Below are 15,008 nucleotides of genomic sequence, written 5' to 3' on the forward strand. Positions count from 1 at the left end.
CTAATTGTCATACTGACCCCTAGTTGTGAATATAAAATCAAATAGACCTAATGGCAGATGTTAGTGTGCTAACATTATTGTGATACCAACCCTTAATTATGAGTATGTGGTCAAATGGACCCGTACCAGCCGGTACTCTTATCCAATATCTGATGCACTCAATTCCTTTGGAGACATTACATGATCGGACCAGTGTATATCAAAATTATATCTCCTGATCGGTATGCTATAACACATCAAAAGTGGGGTAAGTTGAATAACCTGCTATGTAAATTTAGACCTCGGTTTATGTCTCAGTAAGAATGAGACTGGAGTCCTACATTTTATTAGTCTCAGAGATTTTCAAATAGGGAGCAAAGGTCATTGAGACGAATCTATTCAAAGAACTATTTGATAGCTTGATCCCAAGGTATCTCAAGATTCAGGCCTTTAACTGATGTTCCCAAATTAAAAATCCAATAAACTTCTTTACGTTTTCCGATCTTTTCGGTGGTAGTCCCTTCTTTCTGACAGATCTTCTCCACAATATACCATTGCATATCTTCAGGTGCATGGTTCTTCTCTATATAGTGATTTACCATGGGTGCTGTTGTTTTTTTGGTTCTGATCGCTGACCTATGTTCAGTAAGTCTCACATTTAGCGCTCTATCTGTTTCCCCTATATATCCCAATTTGCAGGGGCATATTATCAGGTAGATAATATTAGATGTTTTACAATTGTTAAGACTGTTCGGTGATATCACCTGATCATTAAAATGCAATGTAGTTGCTTCTATAGCTGTCGCACATGACCTGCAGTTGGTACATTTAAATGTACCCACTACTGGCTTGTTGCCAGTGATACTCATTTGCTGAGAAGTATTAGTTTTCTTCATGCAGGAATGTACCACGTGATCCTTTACATTCTTGTTACGTCTGTATGCAAACTTAGCTTTAGGAATCAACCCTATTTTAGATGTATCCACATTAAGAATTTACCAACTTGAACAGACTGCTTGCCTAATTCTCTCATTTAGCATAGAGTGTCTGGTAACAAAAACCAGTGTGGGGTCCTCCTTATCTTTAGCACTCGTAAGTAAATGCTGGCGGTCATAAAAGCAGGCTCTTTTGTGAAAGTCTCTTACGATCTCTTTAGGATAGCCCCTAGCCAGGAACTTCCTTTTCATTGCTTCTGCCTTAAAATCAAAGTACTTGATATTTGTACAATTACGTCTTAGACGTAAAAATTCGCCAAACAGAATGCTATTTTTCTGAGTCGCCGGATGATAATGGTAATGCAATAAAGTGTTCTTGGCAGTTCGCTTAATGAATAAGTCAACCACCAAGATACCTGTATCGTGTTTTATTAATACATCCAAATACTCAACCTGCTCTCTACTTGTGTTGTTGGTAAAATGTATGTTGGTATCACACAAATTAATCCATTCCAAAAATTGCTGAAAATTGTCATGAGTATCATTCCAAATGAAAAAAACATCATCTATGAATCATGACCATTGGTCACGGACTCATAGAACAGGGCTATCTCATTAAAGATATACTTCTTTTCAAATTGGGACATATAGATATTCGCCACCGTAGGGGCACATGATGCCCCCATGCTGACACCCTGATTTTGCTTGTATAGCTGATTATTAAACTCAAAGATGTTGTCAGATAGCGCTATTTTAAGGCACTCTTAAACAAAGATGGGCACTTGATGTTATAGGTGTGTATGAACCAGTGCACAGCTGCAATGGCTCCATCAATGGGTATATTACTATAGAGTACCTCAATATCCATGGTAACCAGAAGTTGGGTATCTGGACAGAAAGAGATGTTTTCCACAAGGTTAATAATGTGCCATGTATCCTGAACAAAGGCAGGTGTGCGGGATAGATCGGAGCATAATATGGCGTCAACATTTTTGGCTAGAGGCTCAGTGGCCGAGCCTATGGTCGTGACTATGGGTCTTAATGGCAGATCAATTACGTTCTTTTGAACCTTAGGTATGCCATAAATACTGGCCATCCTAGGTTTCTGAATATATAAAAAGGCCCATTCTTATTCACATATATCTACGTCTTTTAGTGCTCGATTGGTGAGCTTATGTATCTTGCTGAATATGTTTGTGGTGGGGTCTCTAGTGATCGGAAGATAAAAATGAGTATCACTCAACATATTCTCCATTTTTGTCACATATGTTGAAGTATCATAAACAACGATACCCCCCCTCCCCTTTATCACATGCCTTGATAATCTTGTCAGTACTGCATTTAAGATCGTCTAAAGCTCTGTACTCTTTATTCAAATTAAAGGGAGTCTTCTGGACGTATTTAGTGATGTTGACAAACTTATTATATAGCACTTGCTCAAAAATAGCCACTTCTGGCGGTAGCTGATCAGCTGTAGGGGTAAAGATGGACTTTAGTGCAAGCCCAGATAAGTTAAGATTGTCCCGTTGATTTTCTTGATTAGAGAAGAATACCCAGAGTCTAATCTTTCTAAAGAAGGCTTGTTGGTCTCTAAATAATTCAAATTTATTGAGACCCGAATGAGGCGCAAATGTAAGCCCTTTGGATAGTACTGACATGGTTGAAGGAGATAACAAAGAGCCACTAAGATTGAATATTAATATAGTTTCTACTACCTCCAATATCTCGTGTTTCGTGTTACCAAGAATTGGTTGAAATCCATCTGTGGATTTGCCTGGAATTGATTGAAATCCATTTGTGGATTGGCCTGGAACCTCGGCTGGTATTCAGGTCTCCAATTGCCCCGTCTGGTGAAGTGCCTCCCTAAAAAAGGTTGTGTACTGCGTTGTCTTCTGTTGTTAAATCTAAACCCCTGGAATTCATTGCTTCCAGGTTGACCTTCACTATCTGAGTCCAAGGAATCGGAAAATGTAGTAACTTTCTTACCATAGCTGTATTGTCTATTCGCGAATAGATCATATTGACCACCCTCAGACTGACTATAATATTGGCCTGCTAAGTAAGGATAAGTAAGTCTCCTTACTAAAGAATCTTACATCGTTTTTTAATTTTTCAATTTTGTGTTTGGTAAGGTATTCTGTATAGGAATGTAGGTCTTTTTCAATATCCTCTAACTTTTTTTTAGAATCTTCCACTATACCTGAGGCTTTTATTTTGTTTCCAGGTCCAAAATTTCTGACGCCAATTATTCAATAACCTCTTTTGCTGTTTCAACAATTTGCATCATGTAATCCCGTGAACATCGATTAGATATCATGGCCCATCATTCTTAAAATTATTTTATTTGAATAAAGAACCCAGGTATATTCCTTACACGTAAACCTTGGGGAATTACACCTGCCTTAAGATATTCGAGCATGTATTGCCCGTGTAGTTTGATACGTTTCATTTTCTTTTTTAATGCTAGCAATGCTATGGCATCTTCATTTTTATCAGTAACACTTGCTGTTTGATTACGGTGCTTACTACACCTGACGAGGCGTATATGTTGCAAAGGAAGTGTGTGTAGGTAACATTTCACAGATACAAATGAAACAATCCAATAACATTAGCATGCTACCTTCAAACACTAAAACGTTTTGGGTAAAAAAACGGTTATACACATACTAATTTAAAGGTGCAAATTTATTAAATTATAATGTTCAATTACGCAGCATTTCACGCAAAATATCAAATATGGGGGTATAAGCAGCCAAGTGCTATCTTTTAGTTATAATCCAAATAGTTTCACTGCTTAGTAAACATCCTTCCACACAACCTAGAAAAATAATGTGGAGCAGCACAATACCTTGCTGCTAAAACGTAAATATTAAAATACCAACATATAAACTATTTCAACATTATTCGCCACATTTTTTGACATTTAGGAACATATATGTCAGCAACAGCAGGCGTGGTTTCAAAGCTACTGCTGCAGACTTTAAATCTGGTGAAGCAGTTTCCTTTCAACATTAACATATGTGAGCAGTTCAAAACCTACAATGCTGTGAAAGGTAATCTACAGATGTACGTTTGTTTTTCTTTCAATCTCCGTAACACCTCCCACATAGCCACCTAGTGCTACACGTAGTAAAACCTGTAAATGTTAAGCACCCAGAATAATGTGCTGCATGGCTTAAAACTTATAAGGTCCCAAAGGCGCGACCTATTGGCTATGCCACTGCTTGGTATTATTCCTCTCGTGTATGACGAGTGATCAGCTTGTTGTGTGCTGGTGGCTGTAATATTGTGATGCATTCTAGTAGTTGGGAGTGGGCGGAGCTAGGGGGCCAAAGGAAGAGGAGGAGCGGAGACAGGAAAGAGTTAGTTAGAGTAGGGACAGGGACACAGAAGGAAGCAGTTAATAAAGCTCCTACAAAGATAATATATTTGTCTGTCATCTTTGAGTCACGACATGACAACTGGCAACGAGGGTGGGATCGGTGTGTCTACCACCCACAGAACCCTGCAGGAGCGTCTCGTCCCGAGCAGCGTCTACTCTGGAAAAGAGAAGTGCTGCTGTGAAGAGAGAGGCTGCCGCTTGAATCGAGAGGCCAGCAGCAGGTGACCCTATTCCCCAGTCAGGCGACTGTGTGGAGTCCAAGAGGAGCCGAAATAACAAGCGCCAGGGCGCTTGAGAGAGAAAGAGCTCGATCGCGCTAAAAACGTGACTCATGCCTGATGCGTGCAAGTTGGCACGCGCTGAAAGAGCAGAAGTCGGGAGCCCACTCCGACTCTGCCTGCCATCCCAAGTAGTAAAGGATTGCCCCCTGACAGTGAGTACTGCCCCAAGAAGGCCTGCTGACCAGTGCCATCGAGCGTGGTGGAAAACGGAGCTCGAGTGGCACACGACATCGGGATCTCACCCCCGATGCGTGAGACTCGGCAAGTTGTCGCCGAGTGAGCGCGGGACCTAAAGAAGCAAGGTCGGAGCCCACCCCAACCTTATCTGAACGTGGCAGCTGTGGAACAGGTGTGGAGACCTGGAGAAGTACTGCTGCCCCTGAGACCGGCTGCCGGTGAGTCCTGTTTGAATCGGCCCTGGTTAGAATGAACAGAGAGGAAGTCTCGTGTAAATTGAGATTTCAGTGGCGGCGGCCATCTTGAAGTCAGGCAGCCATAAGGACAGATTCCCTGTTGAAATTATAAGCGGCCATTTTGAGGTCAGGCAGTGTTAGACATTAAGAAATAAACATTGGTACATGCAAAACAAGCATTGATACCTGCAAAATAAGCACTGGCAAAAGCAATGAGCAAGCAAACAAGCATTGGTAAATGCACCCCAAGCAGTGGCGAAGACCAAACAAGCATTGACAAAGACCAAACAAGCAGTGGCGAAGACCAAACAAGCCTTGGTGAAGACAGGAGACAAGCAAACAAGCATTGGTAAATACAAAACAAGCATTGGCGAAGACCAAACAAACATTGGCGAAGACCAAACAAGCATTGGCGAGGACAATAGACAAGCATTGGTAAATGCAAAACAAGCATTGGCAAAAGCAAGCAGCAAGCGAACAAGCATTGGGAAAGACCAAACAAGCATTGGTGAAGACCAAACAAGCATTGGCGAAGCCAATAGACAAGCAGACAAGCATTGACAAATGCAAAACAAGCACTGGCAAAAGCAAGCAGCCAGCAAACAAGAGTTGGCAAAGACCAAATAAACATTGGCAAAGACAAGTACATGCAAATAGAAGTGGTGCAGGAAAACAAGCACTGGCGGATATAAGAATTGTGATGAAACAAGCCCAAGCAGATTCAAGAAACGTAGTCAAACAAACATAAGCAAACGCAAGAGGCGTAAGAGACCGAGCACAAGCTAATGCAAGAGACAGATAAAGACAACGGTGAGCACAAACCGAAGAGTGCAGAATTGCAGAAGACCCCGGAGAGGGCAGTCCTGCAGAAGACCCCGAAGAGGACAGTCCTACAGAAGACCCTGAAGAGGGCAGAACGTCAGAAGACCCCAAAGAGGGCAGAATTGCAAAAGACCCTGAAGAAGGCAGTACCAGAAACAAGCGAAGATCGCACTGAATGTAAACAAGTACGAGTATAAGAAACATGAAGTGAAAGGAGCAAAGGGCCAATGAACACAGCAAACACTAGCAAGTGCAAGGTATGCACTGAAAACAAGCACAAGCCCGGACAAACCTCGAATGCGACAAACACAAGCAAAAGCAAGTGCCAAAGTAAATGTTCAGCACCACGTGAAGACAAACGATTCAAAAGTAACAGAGGCTAATAAAATAAATGATCCAAAAGTATGAGTAGATGAATGTCGAGGAAGCCTTCCCTCACCAACGAAGCGATTGAAGGACCTGTACTAATCCAGAAGAGACGCATGAACGAACAAGATGTCAAATGTGCCAGGCACCATCGCGGAAGAACCATCGACCACCTGCAGCTAGCATGCGACTCTAAGGAAAGGGAGCCACGAGTTACGCGCAGTGCAGCTGAGTGGTGGCCAATCTAAACTCAAGAAATCCAAGTTCACTCACTGGCGCATACTGAGAGAGTTGCGAAGCTTACCAACCTCAAAGCAAACGACCAGACCAAGGATCTTGGCTGAAGAGAGTCAGCAAAGAAGACGGGAAGCAAAGTGAACAGTCCCGTGCCTGTGGTAGATCAGAACCTTCTTCTCTCATGGCGGTGGGAGAAGTAACACAACGGTCCAATCCCTGCATTGAAGTGCCGCCCCCAGTGACACAGACTGACACTCAGAGTTTGGGTCTCAAATGGAACTGGTGGCTGGAATCACTGGACGATTTTCTTGAAGCAATTGGTGAGCGAAGAGATAGAAAATGTCTGATACTACTCCTCCAGCTGGTAGGTCATGAGGGCCGACGCTTAATCAGAACATTTCCCGAAAGGGACACAGAGACCTATGAAAGACTCTAAGAGAAGCTACGTGCCCATTTCCATGCAGCACAGGTAGACGTGGATCATGCTCGCATTGCCTTCACCACAACCCGGCAGGAACCAGGAGAACCATTGCCAAAATTCATCACCCGGTTGCAAAGTTTGGTACCATGCTGCTACTTCAATACATTTACAAATGAGGAAGCAGTTCGGCTCCGGATAATCGAAGGTTGTTCAAATGCTAACACGAAGCGCAAGATCATTCGAGGGCAGTGGTCGCTAAAGGAAATCATCAGAAAGGCCGAAGTTGGAGTGCGGGTCAAAGCAAGAGACATATCAAAAGACGTGCACTTGAATGCAAGACACAAAGATACCTGAAAAGAGACATCTCTCATGTCTGGGAACAAAACTCAAGACACAAACAAAACCAGAAAGAGGGAGGGTGAAGGCAGATCAGAGCCAAGACAAAACGAGAGACAAAGTGTCATGAAATACTCAGAGTCAACAACACAAAAGACCAGGATAAGTAAGGATTGCGATAGCGGCACTGATACAACCTCAAGGAGCTATTCAACCTCAAGGAGTTATTCAACCTCAAGGAGCCAGTCAGCGTATGGTGCAAACGGTTCTGAAGCAGATGAAATGTCAAGTGGGACAGATCGCACCAATGGACCAGATGACAGTCTGCCCAACAAACGCGCAAGAAAGGCAAAATATAGAAGACTGGACCAGTCACGTCAACACTGGAAATTGGTACACAACCACACACAAGCACCTCACTGTTTGCCAAAGTCTAGAGATGAGTGAGAGGAGACATCAAACAGGAGAACATATCACACCGGTAACACAGATATCAGTGCACCAAACAAGTGTGAAGAGGAAGCGAACTACATAAGATGGACTGAGTCACTCAGACAATGTAAAGGGGAAGACAAACGCATTCATGACATCTGAAATAATGAAGAAACTGAGAGGAGGTCATTACCATCATGCGAGAGAGGCAGAAATGAAACACTTTGGGATCAAACTCAAGAAACAAATATGTGGTTATCGAACAACGTCTCCAGTGAATTGACAACGAAGACACTTCGAGAAAGATACTCAGAGAGACAACCCAAAGATAACTTTGACGTGAAGAGCAGCTCCTCACGGACGACCCATGTTAGAAATCCACTCGCTAAGACTTTCTCAAAGGAACGTTCCCAAAGGAAATCGCCAAAGAACTTCTCTGAATTCAGAAAGCATGTCGGTCCGATCCTTCGAGTCGACCGAGTCGTGGTCCCGACAACGGCCATGGCGCCAATCATCCGAACACACCAGAGAACCATCAAGAGCAACCGTCAAGAGCAACGTGTCTCACACCAATGTCTCTGAACGCTCAATCATTCCACAAGACAACCTGTCATGTCGGTCACAGGTGTACCAAGACGTAAATAATACACCGTCACCTCTGATGGGGTCAGCGAGGCTGACTCAAAGGGCCTACAAAAGGAAAACAGATATAGTGGACCTTACGCACCGGATGGAAAAGGACCAGCCAGTCAATCTGCAAGGAAAGCCAGACGTGTCAATAGAGACAGATCATCATCGGACGAGAGAGAAACATACATATGCCCAGATGTTCCAAGGGTTCACCAGTCCCGAGCGGGAGTGGATGAGACAACCGGAGGTAGTAAATGAGTCCCCAAACCATGCCAAGACGATCTCTCCAGATTGTACCTTGCCGTCTGGCACCCATGACTCTGAACAGGAGGGCAGTGGTGCCCTCAACCGGACAAGACAAACCGAAGCAAAAGGACATGCGGGTGCTCGGAAGAGAACCAGAACAGCATCCCCTCAGAAAAGAGATCGAGCGTCAATAGAACAAGAGTCGCAAAGAAAGACAGACTACCGATATCAAACTGAGCCCTTCGCAGTCACCTCAGACACTGAAGGTGAGTGGATCACCCAGAAGCTGATTGAAAATCACCACGAATCTGAGCATAGCAGATCACATGAGACGTCATGCAATTGCAGAGAAGCACTCTTGTAGTAAGGGGTGCTCTCGTCAAGCTGACAGACAGTCACACAAAGGAAACAGAGATGCGTCTACCAGGTTCAGATGAACGACCCGCGGACCCGTGTGGCTGATTGAGGATCTAGGAATATGTTGGACGTTAAGTTAATTTTGTTAACAAGGGGGGAGATGTAATATTGTGATACATTCTAGTAGTTGAGAGTGGGCGGAGCTAGAGGGCCAGAGGAAGAGGAGGAGCGGAGACAGGAAAGAGTTAGTTAGAGTAGGGACAGGGACACAGAAGGAAGCAGTTAATAAAGCTCCTACAAAGATAATATATTTGTCTGTCATCTTTGAGTCACGACATGACAGTGGCAGTGACATCATGGTTTATTCCTGCCATCAGAGTTGGTTTCTTGACAAGTGTGGTTGCAAGTGTGGTCCGAATTATTGAATTTATTTTAACATGGTTTATTCATGGCACATTATGCAATCAATAAGTGTAATGATGTAATCCTCATTCTGAAAACTGTATTTACCCGAAGCAGATGCAGCGTGATTGTCATCACATCATAAACTAAGTACTTCCTCCCCCCCCCCCCCCCCCCCCCCCCCGCAGGACACTCAACCCTGCCTTGATGAAATATGCATGTGTTAAAAGCGCGCGCAGGCATTTAAAAAGTGTTTCCTTTTCTATTTATGTTATCACCTCATGAAAGTGAAAGAGAACAGCCTATAAAAATCCAAGTTGCTTTTTCTAGAAGTGTGTCTGAATAAACACAGTTAAGAGGGTCTTGTTGATCTACCTCCTGCTCCGCCCGCCCTACTGCTGAATAAATGGAATGCATAACGTCAAGGGGCTGCACGCATATTTTTATTTTGCTTGCTATAGGTGACTCAGTCAATGAGGTAGATTTGCCATTCCTAAATAATTCTCATTCATAGCTCATGAAATAAAAATATGAATGCTGCTTCTTGAATAGGTACTCATGCCAAGTGATTGGCCTGCCAGGAAAGAATGTAAGTGCCTCATGTTACTTTTTCATTTACGGGTACACAAATGCACTTAAAGCAACTCAACATGCTGCACTACACGGAATTGGTGTCTGAACTCAAGAAGATGAAAGTGCTTCATTGCTTATGTGGCTTCTCACCTAAGGGCATGAGCAAGAACATGGTGCATCATGGCTGAATTTTGTTCTTTTTGGGTCTATGGCTGCTCCAGGGGAAAGGCTCATGTTCAGAGTGTCAGTTAACGTTACTTGGCAGGGGAGTAAAAATAGATGCAACCAGGATCAACAGTAGGGTTTTCATACTGCTGTCCGTTTGCTCACTTTCCTTAAACCCTTGAAATATATGTGCTGTCGAGCTTTAATAGTCGGAAATATATGTTGTTGGCAGGGAACAGAGGCAGTGGACTTCCTAACAGGAGAGGGTTGTATCAGGTGCCATGCGATGGCCTCTGAAATATGCCTTCAAAGCAGTGCTCACCCTTTGATGGTAAAATGTTGTACTGTTGTGGCTAAAGATTATGTCTAACAGGTGTTTATGGTAATTACTGTGACAGAGGGTAAATGAATGTCAATGTGTTGCGGTCTGAAAGTTCTGATGTGTTTTAGGAAGCTTGTGTTTGGTAAATTGGAATTATTATGTATTATAAATATGTATTCCCAGTATGGTAGCAAAACTTGGTACAATGGTGCCAATAATGAAGTCTTGTCATCCCTAGGGCTTTGTTGAACTGCATATAATTGGAATAGCTTTGTTCCATTTTATCATGATCTCGCTAAAACAATATTCCTCCTGTGCAGTTACCATCCTGCTATCTCTTACACTTCCATGAAGAACTCCTTGAATTTTCTCTATATACACTGGACTTATCGCCTTGTGCACTTGACTACCTTGTTAGAATGTATATTTATATTACATACATTTTCACATTCTGCATGTTCATGTTTCTTCGTCGGGCATGACTTCATGCTAAAATTATTCATAAATGTAAAATATTTTTCAACCTCCTTAAACAGTGAAAGAGTAAAACAAGATAATAATGCATAGTCATTCAACCAGTTTGTGCAAGGAAGGGTCAGCCCTCCTAGGCTCTGAAATGAGAATGTAGAGGTGCTGCTATGGCTGAGGCAAAAACAACAATTGATGGCCAGAATGCAGAACAATGTCATACATTCACCCCATTACAGAGATCTGGGCCTAAATCCATCGTTTTGTGCTCACCATGCCATTCCAGTATGGACCTAGCCATATGCAAATCAGGCTTGACCCTGCGCCCAATGGGAATGGTCTAGTCCGAACTGCCAGGCGAGGTCCTCCCTGGACTGGAAACAAGCATTCTAGGATCGGTTTTGGGCGTTCAGCCCTCATCATCCAGGATAGCTTGACTCCAGTGGCATGGAGAGCACGGGACCCACGTCTGGGCATACCCATCTCACTCGGGGTGACAAATGCAAAAACAACAGTTGGTGGACAGAATGCAGAAAAATGCCATACATTCACCCCAGTACAGAGATCTGGGCCTAAATCCATCGTTTTTTTGCTCACCATGCCATTTCAGTTTGGACCCAGCCATATGCAAATGGTTCCAAACTAGGGTGGCGAAGTGAGCTAAAGAACGATGATGGATTCAACCCAGATCTGTGACTGGGGGTGAATGACTGAAAAGTTTCAGCACTCCGTCCATCATCTCCTTGTACTGCTAAATACTCCACTGTATTCATACATTACAATAGACCCGATTCAGACGGTCTCCCGCCTGAAATTGCCTCTTCTTCAATAGATGTAAATGGAGGAAATGCTTTCTCCCAAGTATATTTTTTAAATAATCCACTTTCCTCTTCTAAAATGTTGCCATGTATTTGTATGCATTTAACTATTCTCGGTGTCACATCAGCTGCTCATGCCATGGCTGCCAGCAAGCCACATAGGAAACTTCTGTGACATCCTGGTTTGAATTTAATCTCAACCTCAACACAGTTACGGCCAGTGTGTAGCAGGCAGACAAAATGACTTTCCGAAGTGTTGTCGCTTAACTCCAACCCTGCTCATATTTCCCATACTATTGTGCGAACCTCTCTGTGCAATCAACAATGGACTGCTGCCACAATGACTGAGCTATGTTTAATTAAATTGAGCAAATGGAATAATCTTGAAGCCGCATACATAAAATTGTCATATCTATGCATCTGATTTGCTAGTGTCCTCTGTCTTTTCCTCGAAAGCAGTGCTGATACAGTGTTAAAATCTTCTTACAGGCGATGCTTCATCTCTAAACGTCAAAGTATAAGTAGTCTGAAAACATCTGACATGGGCAACCTGTAGTAGGTAAAGCAGAGAATGTCTACTACGTGCTTTACCAAATAGCTTTGCTAGAAAATGATTCAATAACCAAATTTGATTCAATAGACTTGTCAGCTGAGGGTATCCTAAAAAACATAACGACGATGGATCGCTGGCTTAACCTTAAGCGAAAATCCACTGAAGACATCAATGATGGGCCATCATGCTCAAAACAAAGGGAGTTAAGTAAAAAGAAAAGGAAGAGTCGCAAGTACGATGGTGAATATTTATCATTGGTTTTCACATGTTCAGGTTCAGAACATGAAAAACAACAACAATGCATGCTATGCTATGAAATTTTGTCAAATGAGGCCATGAAACCTTCTAAATGACAAAGACACTTGGAAACTAAACATAAAGAACATGCTACCAAATCCACAGAATTCATCAAGAATAAAGAGCAAGAGCTCCTAAAAAGTGAAAAAATAATTAAAAAAACTGCAACAGGATCTGTTAATAAAAATGCTCTTAAAGCTTCATATGAAGTGTCCATGCTCATAGCAAAATCTGGAAAACCTCATACAATTGCTGAAGAACTAATAGTACCTGCTGCTAAAGCCATGGTGAGTGCAATGGTTGGAGAAAAAGCAGCAACAGATTTAAATTTGGTGCCAATATCTAACAACACAGTGAAAAAGCGAATTGGCAACATTTCAAATAACATAAAAGAACAGTGGATCGAAAGAGTTTGTAAAAGTCAGCATTATAGCCTACAAGTAGATGAAAGTACGAACGTAGCAAATCTCATCTCCTGTGTTATGTTAGATACAAGTTTGAGGGAAACATTATTGAAGATTTACTGTTCTGCCGCTATTTGATTCATACCACTGCTGAAGAGGTCTTCAGCAGTTTAAATGAATTTCTGTCATCAAATGGAATTCAGTGGTCCAAATGCATAGGAATCAGCACAGATGGGTCGTGTCCCATGTCTGGGAGACTCACAGGACTTGTTGCACGAATAAGGGAAATTAACCCTTCAGTTGTATGGCATCAATGTTGCATTCATCGTGAATCATTAGCCACTAGGAAGATGCCAGAGGAATTAAAAAAGGTCTTGAATGAGTCAGTCAAAATTGTAAATTTTATCAAAGCTAGGTCACTAAATTCAAGGCTTTTTGAGCAGCTTTGTCAGTCAATGGATAGTGATCATCATCAGCTTTTGCTGCATACTGATGTCCGATGGCTATCTCGTGGTAGACTTTTGTCTCGGCTTTTTGAATTAAATGATGAAATCAGAGTATTCTTCACTGAACTGGAATCTCCATTTGCTCTTGATAAGCGCTTATATGACTATACTTGGTTAGCCATGCTGGCATATATGACAGATGTGTTCACTCATTTAAATGCACTCAATTTGAGTATGCAAGGAGCAGATATCACAATTTTCAATGTTGAAGACAAGATTGAGGCAATGATAAAAAAGTTCGACTTGTGGGCTTGTCGCTTATCACAAAGACATTTTGATTCTTTTCAAAACCTGAAGACAATCTTGGAATCTGCTGATGATGTATTATCAAACGAAGTCTTGGAAATTTTTATCCAGCATCTCCAACATATGCGGTGCAGTTTTCATCAGTACTTTCCACTTCCAGATTAAAGCAAAACTGGATTAAAGATCTTAAGGTTTTACTTCCTTTCTCCACCACATATTTAAGTGAAAAAGCTTTCTCAAATGTTATGTATCTAAAAAATAAATACAGAAATTGTTTGGAAAATGTAGAATCGGACCGGAGGATTCAACTTTCGGAAATAAAACCAAACATTGAAAAGTTAGTCGCCGAAATGCAGCACCATCCCTCCCATTGAAATGTTTTGATTTTTGCAAATAATTTTTCAATATAAAATAATAAAAGCTTCAGTAAGTTGAGTATTTGATTGGTGTGTACTTGTTTGTGTATTTTTTGCAAATGACTATTGTAATTTTCGAAATTTATAACGTACAAATTGCTTGGGTGTGCCTGGCTTCCAGTAGTGATTCAGTGGGGGTCCTCAGGATCCAAAGGTATGGGAACCACTGCTGTACAGCACTCTGCCCACTTTCTGCTAGGGTTGAAGTACCCCATAAAAACACACAAATAAATCCTTCGTATTGTATCTACATTTTAATTTTGTAGCACTGTAAAGAAAATGAGACCTAAATCTTTATTTTTAATCAATGCTTTTAATTAAACTGCTCACCAGTAATCAAGGATTCATTACATCTATTCCATGCATACACTTTATTTTAAATCAACACCAGAATTATTCAGTAAAAGTTAGAGCTTTAATCCTGATGTCAGAAGATGATTGCTCATGTCGAAGCAGCTCTTTTATTCATTGAATAATTGTGATTATATTCATTGAACTGATTTAACATTTGACTGCTTGATTTAAAAGGAACACACAATATTTTTGCCTAATTTCAGAAAATTTGTTCTGAATTCATGATTTCTATTCTCATCCACCAGTCAAAGATTCATTACACTCATTCTTTGCAAACCACTCATGTAAATTGAAATCTTGTTTTTAGAAGACGAGTAAACAGTTTTTGTCTTTGAAGTATGTGTTCAAATCCACACATTGAGGTGATTTTAAACTTCCTTGCACTAATTTCATCTGAATTTGTGTTGTTAAATCAAAAAGGATTCCTTATTTAAAAAGATGGACATTATTTCTTTTTTTCAAACCATCTCTTAGATGTTATATTTAGCTAATGTACTAAAGAGCGTAAGCAGTGATTTTTATCTAAATTCTTGATTTCAAATTACCAGGTAACTTTTGACGTTTCTCAAAAAAACAGCACTCATTTTCTGAACATTCCCCAAAAAATCAAGCTTCTACCCTTCAGACAACAATTTGTATGAGGTGAT

This window comes from Lissotriton vulgaris, chromosome 12 (assembly GCF_964263255.1).
Source record: "Lissotriton vulgaris chromosome 12, aLisVul1.2, whole genome shotgun sequence".
Lineage (NCBI taxonomy): Eukaryota > Metazoa > Chordata > Amphibia > Caudata > Salamandridae > Lissotriton > Lissotriton vulgaris.